The sequence below is a fragment of the Sturnus vulgaris genome, chromosome 4 (genome assembly GCF_052056855.1).
Source record: "Sturnus vulgaris isolate bStuVul1 chromosome 4, bStuVul1.hap1, whole genome shotgun sequence".
NCBI classification, from domain to species: domain Eukaryota; kingdom Metazoa; phylum Chordata; class Aves; order Passeriformes; family Sturnidae; genus Sturnus; species Sturnus vulgaris.
Genome location: NC_142246.1, coordinates 66,809,161 through 66,820,382, shown reverse-complemented (window position 1 = coordinate 66,820,382; position 11,222 = coordinate 66,809,161).

Here is an 11,222-nt window from a genome sequence, read left to right as displayed (position 1 = left end):
ATTGCTTCTGTCAGCCAACACCTCTTTTAGGAGTTTTTTGTTGTTGTTAGAGGGTTGGTTTGTTGTTTGTTTGTTTTTTTCTTTTCTTTCCAGAAGTAACTTTTGTTGAAGAAATAATTTTTTAATTAGTTTTCGGTTTTCCAAATGATGCGATTGATGCTTTACTTGGGTAGAGGATACACATCATTTGGGGTGTGCATTTCATTTCGTAGGGTTGCTGGAAAAGAAGAAATTGATGTAAAAATAACCAGGTCACAAGCAGTGATGTGCTAAGGTTCTCCAGTAGAGAACCCCATTTCTTGAGTAACCTCTGATGGTATGTCTGTGCAGTGGTAAGTACAACCACACTTTATTGTTTATTTTTGGCTGGTTTGGTAGTAACATAAGAAAGAGGTTTCTCTAGTGTAATTGCAAAAGTGTTTGGGTAATATACAGAACCAAATATGAAGCACCAACCTGCCAAATATTTGTCCTTTTACCTTCTGGATGTTGCTATTTGGATTCTAATGTTAAGGACATGTATAAACACAACTCAAAATGGTCTCTGCCCTTTCTCATAAAATCACAGGTCAAGTCTTGCCTCAAAGTCACAAGCAAAATATGTAGTTTTTACTTAGGAGCCATTTTTTTTTTGCCAGGAATTAATATATATACCTGCCCAAATTGAATTCACTCACCTCTGTGCCTGATGTAACACATGGCATGGTTGCAGAAGAGCAGCTCGTGTCCTTCTTCAGACCTTTCAGCTAATCTTCAAAGTGTAAGAGTCAGAGTGAAGGGCAGCTGTCACAGAAGGAAATACAATTTGTGGCAAGACTTAAATTCATATTCTTTTTACAAGTCCTGCTGAAATAGAATTCTCATACATGTTGGTGATATTGTCAAAGACCCCTTTCTTCTTCCATATTATAGCTATAAAATGTCAAATTCAGAATAAGACGTGACTTAGGTCAGTGTATTTCAGAATCCAACAACTATTTCTCTGGCACAAGGACTGGTAGCAGGAAAAGAGAAAGACTTTTTTTTTTTACTGGAATAGGGATACAAAGAATAAAAAAGCATCCTTGGGATTGTTTACAGGGATCAACTGAATGAAAACCTTCATTTGCACTTGGTGAGTTTCACAGAAAGAAATTAAGCTAGCATGTTTAGGGTGAAATTTCAAAATGCTTTGTGTTGACCTAACTGTGCTCCGGTTAACAGTTAAATATAACTCTGACTGACTGGACAGCACTGCTGAGGATTTATGAGAATTATGATCTGCCTGAAAGTTACCAAATGAAAAAAATCCACTTAGTCTAAATCTTTAAGGGATGAATCTCGAGGAAACCTGTTTGAAATCCATTGTTTAGTTATTCTCTCTGGAGTTTCCATAAAGAGATCATGTTAAACCATTTGGATCAAGTGAAAAAGAAAGGTGTCTTGGTGGCAAGTAGTGCTGACAGCAAAGTTGTTGGTTAGTATAGGATACTAAAGGCATGCACAATCAGTTACCAGTTTTATGAAAATGGAGGTGCTCATCAATTATTTTAGGTTTCTAAATTTTGAGAGTTGCCAGAGCAGAATCTCTCTAGTACTGATTAGCATGTTGAATCACTTGATAAGATGTGTGCATCAGCTAAAATGAGGGGAACTCAGGAATCAAAGGAAAGGAAATTACCCTTTATATCCTGTACTTTCTTTGGCATTCAAAACTGATTTGAAAATAAGAGGAAATATCTCACATTAGAGATGCTGCATGCATCTCTTGCACTGCTTCACGGGAGAATCTGGCTGAATACTGTGTCCTACTAGCTACTGAGGAGCAAGAACCTTGTGAGGGTTGAGAGGTGTGTTTTCTGGGTCACAACTCTGAAGATGGTCAGGATTAAAGATTTCTGTTCAAGGGGAGAGTATAAGAGCCAGTTTTAAAATTTATAACAGTTTAGCATTAATATCCAGCTTGTGGCCAGTATAAAATACTCATGATAATGATATTTTCTCACATAAACAAACCTTAATATCTTGAGTGATTTCGAGAGTTGGACCACATAAAGGATATTAGTCTGAAGGTCATCCTTATGAACTTCAAATACAAGCACCATCTTAAAAAGACAGCTCAGTAATTTTAACAGTGTGCTCCTGTATTCTGGCTGAACAGCAGGACAGCATATTAGTACTGTTAAGGGAGTGCCTGCTGTGTTTGGGGTCTCTACAACACCAGGTTTTCAGTGTATGTGGCTTCCTAACACTGCCCCAGTATACTTTCCAAGGAAGGCACACTTCCTAACAGCTAGAAGCTTCCTATAAGGTGTTATGTCCTAGCCTTCCTTTATTCCCAGGTTATTTTACATTTTTCATCTCTTGTTCTTCTTCCAGCGATAGAATGCACAGTCTCCCGAGAGAATTCCCCTTGGCTACAGTTCATTTACAGCTGATTTTAGAAACAGCAAGAGAAGAACACTTAAATCAGACTGTCTGCTACCTACCTAGTTGAAAAAAGGGAGTGCATAAATCCAGATATTAAAGTAAATAGAGAAAGAAACAGCTGTTTTATGGGAACTCTAGAACCTTAAATCCCATGTTTGTTCTGTATTTCACTTGATTATCTTAACCTGTTCTCATTTTCTCTGCAAATGGCTGCAATGGGAAATGCAAATAGACAAAAGGGAGCAGCAAAGAGGATTTAAAAACTGCATGCCGTTATAATAGAGCATGAAGAGTTTAGACAGAGAAAATCACAGAATATGCTGAGTTGGAAGTGACCCACAAGAATCACTGAGTCCAGCTCCTGGCCCTGCAAAGGACCATCCCGAGGGTCACACCCTGTGCCTGAGAGTGTTGTCCAAATGCCTTTTGAACCCTGCCAGCCTGGTGCTGTGACCACTTCCCTGGGGACACTCCTCCAGTGCCCAACCACCCTCTGTGTCCAAAACCTTTTTCTAATGCCCAAACTCAATCTCCCCTGACACAAACTTCCCTGTTTTAAAATGTTTAAAATCATTTTACAATAATATGTGGGGCATCCCTACCTTGTATCATGTTTGAATTACATGAGGGACCTACGGCAGTGGAAGAGCAAAAAGTGTGACTTGATAAATCTGGAAAAAGCTGTTTTTTCAAGTCCCCTTTAGAGAACATGTGGTTTTTGTAGCCCTTGGAATTCTGCCTGATTAGAAGAAAAAGCCAAATAATTTGACACAACAAAGCAGTGTACAACTTCACCTTGCTAGCAGTGCCTTAGTAGTTTGCTTGTCTTTCCAGAATGTGACAAGTGCCTGAGGAAAGGCAAACAATTCTTATGGTGAGACAAAAGGAAGGAGTATTAAGTGCTGTTGATTTCGGAGAGGGGAAAAAAATAAAAGCCTTTGCATGGCAAATGAAAATAGAAATGCAAATCAGCTCCAAATACTTAACATATCTGATAAACAATTGTGTAAAAATAGAAAGTGGAGACAATAAAGTCCTTAAAACATTGTGTAGTCACATTCACTGTCAGTGTAGCCTCACATAGCTGAGGAACAAGCCTGTGTATGCTGCCAGACAGGAGCACATATCCTCACCAGGCAGTTAGACCTTCCCAAGTCACATGCAAACATCGGTTCCCAAACATTCGTGTTTGCAGTCACACTAATGATTAAAATTATATCCTGACAACTGACATTTCATTAAAAAAACAAAAAACCAAAAACAAAACTGCTCAGCATTGCCTGAAGCACCAGAAAAAAAGTATAAGAGGGAATTAAGAAGCTAGGGGGGAAAGGGAGGAAGGAGAAGCTAGTCAAGCATATTGTATTGTTCACTGGTGTCAATCTGCACAGATCATGTTTGAGCTCATCGTGCCTGATCTACTTAATGGCTGTTTTCTGTAAGCTGTATTTCAGCTTTTCTGCAGTTTAGAAAAACATCTTACACTGTCACATCTGCAGAGAACTTTATATAATAACATAACATACAAAGAAGCTTGCAAAAGCAATGAATGCTGAATCCAAAGGACCTTAGGTGGATCACAGCTTTTAAAGTGTATTTGAAAAGACTTTTTAACAACAGGTGCACTACTTTATCATGAAGGATTCTTACATCAGTGTCTGTCAACCCATCAGTCAGTTACTTGAATTTGGACAGTCTTTGTTTTCTATGCTGATATCTTTCTGTTACAAATGCAAATTTTGGAAAATGCAGGCATCTTCTCTCTGAATACATCGTAGAAGCAGCATTTTGCAGTGCAGTTTGAATTTCCATTTCCAGGCAAGGGCTTTGCTAGTGCTATAATTTCTGTTTAACTTGTGAAAATAGATGCCATAACAACACACCTCTACCTTTGCAACCAAGGTCTGTTTTAGGGCAGGAAAATTCTAAAGGAACATCTTAAAATAAGTTTTAGCAAGAGATATTTTACTTCCAAGGACATGTTATTTCAGATTGCAGAGCTCTCCAGCCTTCCTGAAGTCCAATTGAACATGACCTGATGACAATGAATTCCTCAGGTTTGTGGCAACTGCAAAGTAAAAATAATTGTTAAGATCTCAGACCAGGCTCCTAATCCATTATTAGGTAAAATAAGGTGATTAGTCTTAAGAAAATGTAACAAAAACTCTCCTTGACTCACTAAGATTTCCATGGGATTATTTGCTATGTGGGAAAATACCCAGAAAATGCTAAATCTATTGTCTTTTCCCTTTTTGTAAGATGTGGTTTATAACTCCCTATACCTTTAGGGCTTAATTCTTTCATCAATCAGCAAATCAAATAATGGCATTAAACATTAATAAGATAGACAAAAACACATGATAGTTTTTTCTTTTAAACTGCAGAACTGTAGTAAAGAAATGCCATGGCTACTCTTAGCTATACTCCCCTGTTGCAGACTTTGGTGATGAAGTGTAGGCTTAGACAGTTCTTTTTCCTTTTGGCTTGATAATTTGTTCCCCTGGCCAGCCTGAACCAGGTGCTCAAGGCTGTCTTCAAGGAGTTATGTTCTGTTGTATCCAGTGGCTACCTAGTGTTTCCAAAAACTCTCGGTACCCTCACTCTTGTTTTAAACAGTGGAGTTATGGCATTTCTGCAGAAACTGGGGGGAAAAAAAAAGATAATGAGGAATTGGTGGTATAGTCAGGCAGTAGACTCAGAGGGAATAAATCATTGTTCTGTTTTTTCTGAAATTTTGGTGAAAAATCAAACACAGGCACAGTAGTCCTGAAATGCTTCCATCACATCTGGATGCTGCTCTGGAATGCCCTGTCCTTACTCTGTCTAGCTTCTCCATGCAAACCACTGACTTGAATTCTCATCTTGTTTCCCTAATTCCCATCTTGTTTCCCTAACAGTTCCCACAGACCACAAATTTTCTTTTATTGAAAGCCACTTCATGATAGGACATCTTTATATCAAAATATCATCATGTTTTACTGTGTAAAGCAATAACTTTATGAAAAACTTTATTTTCAAGGAATATGACATGGTTTGAAAAGTTTTTTCTCTCTTAGAAACCTCATTCTTCCTCTTTTTGTTTTTCTGAAAGCTTATTTATCTCACCTTTGCTAAGTCATCTCTATAGATAATAACTCATATTCCAGTTGCCAGTAGGTTATTTTTTTGTGTTTCACTGATGTAGGTAAGAAGTAAATCCATATTCTTCTGTGCTGAAATTGTAATTTATTATAGTCTGTTGCACTGTATTTCATTCTCTTTATTGTCAAGCATATAAAGCCAGCATTTTTTTCTCCAAAACTTTCATGTTATATTTGCACACTTGTCCTACACACATTTTGTGACTTTTCCCCCCGTCAATCAAATTCTAACATTCCTTGCATATGAACTGTCCTAATTATAGCAAATCTCCAGCAAGCAGCTAACTGATGAGCTCACTGGAGCTTTAATGTAAATAGGGAGAATGGGTCACTTCACAACTGCTCTTTGTCAGTCCATAAGAAAAGTGCAATGGATTTCTTCAGGAAATCTTCCTAACAAAGTCAAGGGAAGGAGACATATGTCAGGTGGTTTTGGAAGTCTACAGAGAAAATATGCTTCAGGTAGCTACAGTGAATTTGCACACAAAGTCTTTAATTGAAAGGGCAAAAGTCATGATAAATATTTCACGGCAGAATGAAAATAGTAGCTTTTCCCATCAGTCTGTTTTATACCAATTTCTGTCACTGTTGAACTTTAAAAAACACTTTTCGTTTGAAACCTGCAGGTTTTTATTTTCTTGGGGTTTTCTTGTTGCTTTTTTTTTTTTTTTTTTAATACCTAAATAACTAAAATCACCTTTCATACTAATTTCTGATAGTAGATGGCACTTGCTAGGAAACAATCTACAGAACTTAGGAATTGTACTTGAAGTCTAGTGAAGGATGTCTGGGTTGACTGAAGGAGCCTCTAAGCTGTCACTTAAGTTACTGCTCTTACCTCAATGCTTGTCTGATGTTAATTTTCAGCTATAAAACCAAAAAAAAGTTAACCCAGAATTTGCCATTTTGTATGGTTGTCAAAGTTGGTTTTCTAAATGTCAGCCTGCACTCTCCATGGACTTGTCTTCGAAGTAGATGGTTGTTTCTCCTTAATTCTGTAACTTCTTACTCCCTCTCATGACATGTTCTTCTCCATTTAGTTTAATGCTTTCATGAGAGATATAAGAGATGGAAAAAAACCCTAGGGCACTGTTTGCTAATGGCTTGTATTTTTTTTTTTTTTTGTGATAAAATTAGTGAATTTTGTCAAAAAATCTGGCACTTGGTATAGTTTTGCAAATTGATCTCTCTTAATAGTAGTACTTGACATACTTACTAAAAATTGAACTTCCATTTTGTAAGTTGGAATCTAAAGAACAGCAGTGCTTTCCAAGCAAGCTCACAGCTAAGGCACATTTTATATAAGGGGGTGAGCTTTGTTTTTAATAGCACAGTCTGTCATGCCTTGGTAATGAATCCAAATGAAAAGCATGCAGAAGTAATAGTGAAACAAAATTTCAGACTGTGGGGGTTTTTTAGGTTGCTATTTTTCTCCTCTTTTTGTCTCTCATCTAGCTAGCAAAGGGATTGAAAAGGCCTCTACAAATGGCAGAAGTTTATGTCATAGAGTTTAGCAATCAGTAAAGCCATCCACAGCTCCACTGTATGCATGGTAGTCATTTGCTGTGCAGAATCAGTTAAAATGTTTCTCCATTGAGTAGCAGTTATTCTGCCAGGTAAAAATAAATGCATTTATGCCTCCTCAGAGGTTCATCAGGGCTGTGGGGCTGTGGATTTGTTTCTTTTTTCTTTTCTTTTCATTATGTAGCCATTTTTTTACTCCTTTAGTTCTGATAGCAGCTTTTACAGTTGAAGTAATATGGCTTGTAAAGTTAAAATCAATTACAGTAGAATATCCCTTATGGATATCCTGTAGAAGATAGCCTGTATATGCACTGCAGGTTTCATTTCAAACTCTGAAAGCTGTAATCTGAATTCAGTACATGTAGCCATTAAGAATTAATACAAGATATAAAATCTCACTCATGTTTATAAAATGTCAGTCAAATAGCAGCCGATGCCTAGAGTTGTGTTAGAAGAGTAAGCTCAGGGTACAATGAGATATATTCCAGGAGTGTTTATTTTAGAAACCTGGGGAGAAATGGAAAAGATGTATGACCTTGGGACATATATATGTATACATATATATGTAGTTCTACATAAATATATGTTTATAATATGCATTTAAATTTTCTGGTTTATTGAAGCTACCTGTACAGTCTGCACTAACAAAAAACTGATCCTGTGCTCTTATGCGTGGCTTTTCTGTGATCATGGTGGCCCAAACCAATTTAAGGCTTCAAGTGTCAGGATCAGCATGGAAACTGTGCCTCAGGCAAAAGTGAGTGCAGTGCAAGAAACATCAGTATTGCTGTGTGAGGGACCAGTGTCAGAGGGGACACTGGGGTAGGGAACACCTGTCAGACCAGAGCAAAGAGTGTAGGTGAGGCATTTTGGCTCTGCAGGACAGCTGAAGAAAATTCCACTGCCCAAAACAATGACTCATGCATTCCTATGGTAAAGGGATAGATATGTTCAGGAATTGTAACATTAGAATTTTTGAGAGGTCTTTTCCTTCCTGAAATTCAGAGAATCCAAAGATGCCAATCTATTTTCAGAAATACTGCAGGCTTATGCTTTCATCCCCTTTGCTTTCTTTGGGCTTGCTCTTGGTGGAGAATCACAATTCTGTGATTCTTCAGATCTCAGAGGATTTAATTGATTCTGACCAGGCTACATAGATTAAAAATTTGGGCCAAAAAGTTCAATAAGTTTGTACAGTGTTTTCTTTCTTAAGCTGCTTAGTATATTTCATGTCATAGTTTTTAAAAATATAATTTTGATTTAATATCATTCAAATGTATTTTCTTTAAAATTGCATTAATCTTATATGATTCACATCTTGTGTGGGCATAACGTGCATGACACAGCATGTTAAAAAAATTGTCTTCAGATGTTGATAAGATTTTGAGGGAAATGGAGAAGTGGTGAATGCACAACTCCAGCAGTTCCCCATAATTCGTCCTGGGAGTTAGCACTAATTCTTCTGTTAATACATTCCTTTTTATAAAGCAAAACATTGTTAGCAGCATGCAATATCCACAAGCACAAAGAAATCTCAAATTGCAATTTATGCCCTCCACTAATATCTGGCTATTTTTGATGATAACAGTACCTTGCCAAAATGCAGAACAGCAGAACAATGTTTTTTTAAAAGGCAAAGACCAAAGTATGATACTGCACTGGTTTAATGGCACAAAAAGGTAGGGAAGTAAAGGGATGACATTTTTCTTATTTCTTTTACTTCTTTAGGAAAGGCAGTTGTTTTCCTGGAGTGGAAAAATGTCAGCTTTATCCAGTAGTCCCTGAAGCATTGGTCCAGTGTATTGCATATTTGGAGAGTCAGTGCAGTTCAGGCACAACAAATTGTAAAGGTTCATCTAAAGCTATGCAGTCCCAAAAGATCTTTGTTTGGCACTTTTGCCTTGAGAAGTCCATAGAGGCAATAGACTCATAGAAATTTAAGGTGTTTACAAACTGTGTGCCAGCTACTACAGCACTTTCTAGAATGCTGCTTATTCCATTTGGGTAACTTTTCCATGCTTGAATGTGACAGGGTAGCCTGGCACTGCTTGCATGGCACTAACAAAAAGATGGAGACAAACGCCTTTCTCTGCTGTTGTTCTTTGTTTTCTTTTGTGCTTTATGCAACAGCATTTTTGCTAAAACCCTGCTTGTTTCCCTCAGAAAATAATCCCATACCCAAACCCAGGCTGCCTTAGTGGTTGACCAGACAAGACTATTTGTCCTGATTTACTCTAAAAAGGCAAGTTGCCCTCTGTGGTGAATATATACATATATGGAGAAATTTCAGAAATAATTTTGTTCACAGTGCTCGAGTTCTCAAGATAGGACCATTTAAGCTTCCTTTTCGTCTTCCTTCAAGAAGAATATTATGCCTGCAGCTTTCATTTTGTAAAAGAACTAGTTGTCCACCTAACTCCAAAGCATGAACTGAAATAATCAATAACCAAATAAATAATCAATAACCAAAATAAACTCCCCAAAAACCCATGTATTTTATCTCTAAAAACTACCACACTGTTTCCTAGGAATTTTTTCATCACTTGTGAAGTATTAAAAAAAGTAGTCAACAACCCATGTGGTTAACAACTTAGGAAAATGTGCTTTACTTTTCAACATCCCACAACAAAGGTATGGTACCTCTAACCAATGTGCTGAGTAAAGCTAGTGAGGATATGGCCTGATATGTTGCAATAATACCTCAGTATGTGTTGGAGTACCAATTTTATATCTTTGGGGAATTTTCATGATGGTTGTAAGTGCGTATAAAAAGTGAGTCTGCTGTGTTTTACCAGTCTTATGTTAACAAGATAATACCAAAGAAAATTTGATACAGATTCCTTCATCATCTTGCCATGCAGACAAACTTTTCCTCTGTAAGTGAATATGATGGAATTTTTTTAAATTTTTTTTTTTTTTTAAGAGGCAGGAAAAATTCCAGATTCGGAGAAAAACCTTCCAGCCTGATGTTTAGGTTCTAGTTCTCTAATGAATGTGTATTTATAACGTCTGGAACAGTTTCAACACCAGAGAGTGAGAGCTTTAAAAAAAAAAAAATTAAATCGACTCAGTCCAAAATGTCTCTTATTGTAGACCTTATGATAATCATCAAAGGAAATACAATATGTAGGATTGAATTCTCCCACAGACCAGATAAAGATGGGAAGGAAACCAGCATCTCCTAAATTTGGGGTAACTGCAGTAAGTGCTGAATTTAATACTTATTGAGTGGTGGTGGTGGTATCACATCATTCATGGCAAACCCATCCTTCATCCTTTTGTCCATCTATTATGGATGAAAACTACATTGGAATTTGTAAAGAGCTTCTGGATGACCAACACAGTCCTGTGTTTTTCCTGCAAATACTGGATTTGTTAGGGAATGTGCAGTTCTTGTGCCAGCAGCGTAGGAGTTTGATTTCCTAATCAATTAATAAGTACCTGGTGGGTATTAATTGTCTTCTGTATAAATGCTTGTCTGTATAAGTAAGGGCATTTTTTACAGTGAAAGACACCACTTTCAAATATTTATCTCTTTATTGCATAAATCACTTTATATGTAATCAAAATACTTTCCATTTGATGGAGACTCACAGAAATGTAAAATCATCATGATTAATTGCCTTTGAGGCTTTGACAATAAGTTTCTTGTTTGTATGAAAGTCATAGTTCTTTCAATTATACTATAAACTATAGTATAAATTGGGTTTCCATGAGGACTTTATGACTCATAAAGAATCAAATAGAGTTCAAAATCTGATTTTACATAAGTTGCGGTTGGACAAATTCACCAATTTTGCATAACAAAATCCTACTACATTAGATAAGAAGCTGACAAGGATGATGATGATGATGATCTGTGTTGCATCCTTCAGTTCTGTTTTACTTTCCTCAGGCTGCAGTCAGCTGTTTTTGCTTTTTGGCAAATTTTATATGTACTTCTACTTTCATTTTGTGTTCGTGCTAAGAATGGATGAAGAAAGGCAAGTTGACTTTCATCTTTATAATTAAAACTTGCATGAAGCATAAAACGTGAAAATTAGAAATGAGGATGTAACTGAGGGGGGAAGCTGAACCTGCCTGATCTTTTCTAGTTTGAAACTGCTTGACAGATCAGCCCTTTGAGATTCAAGTTCTATTTAGTGAAAT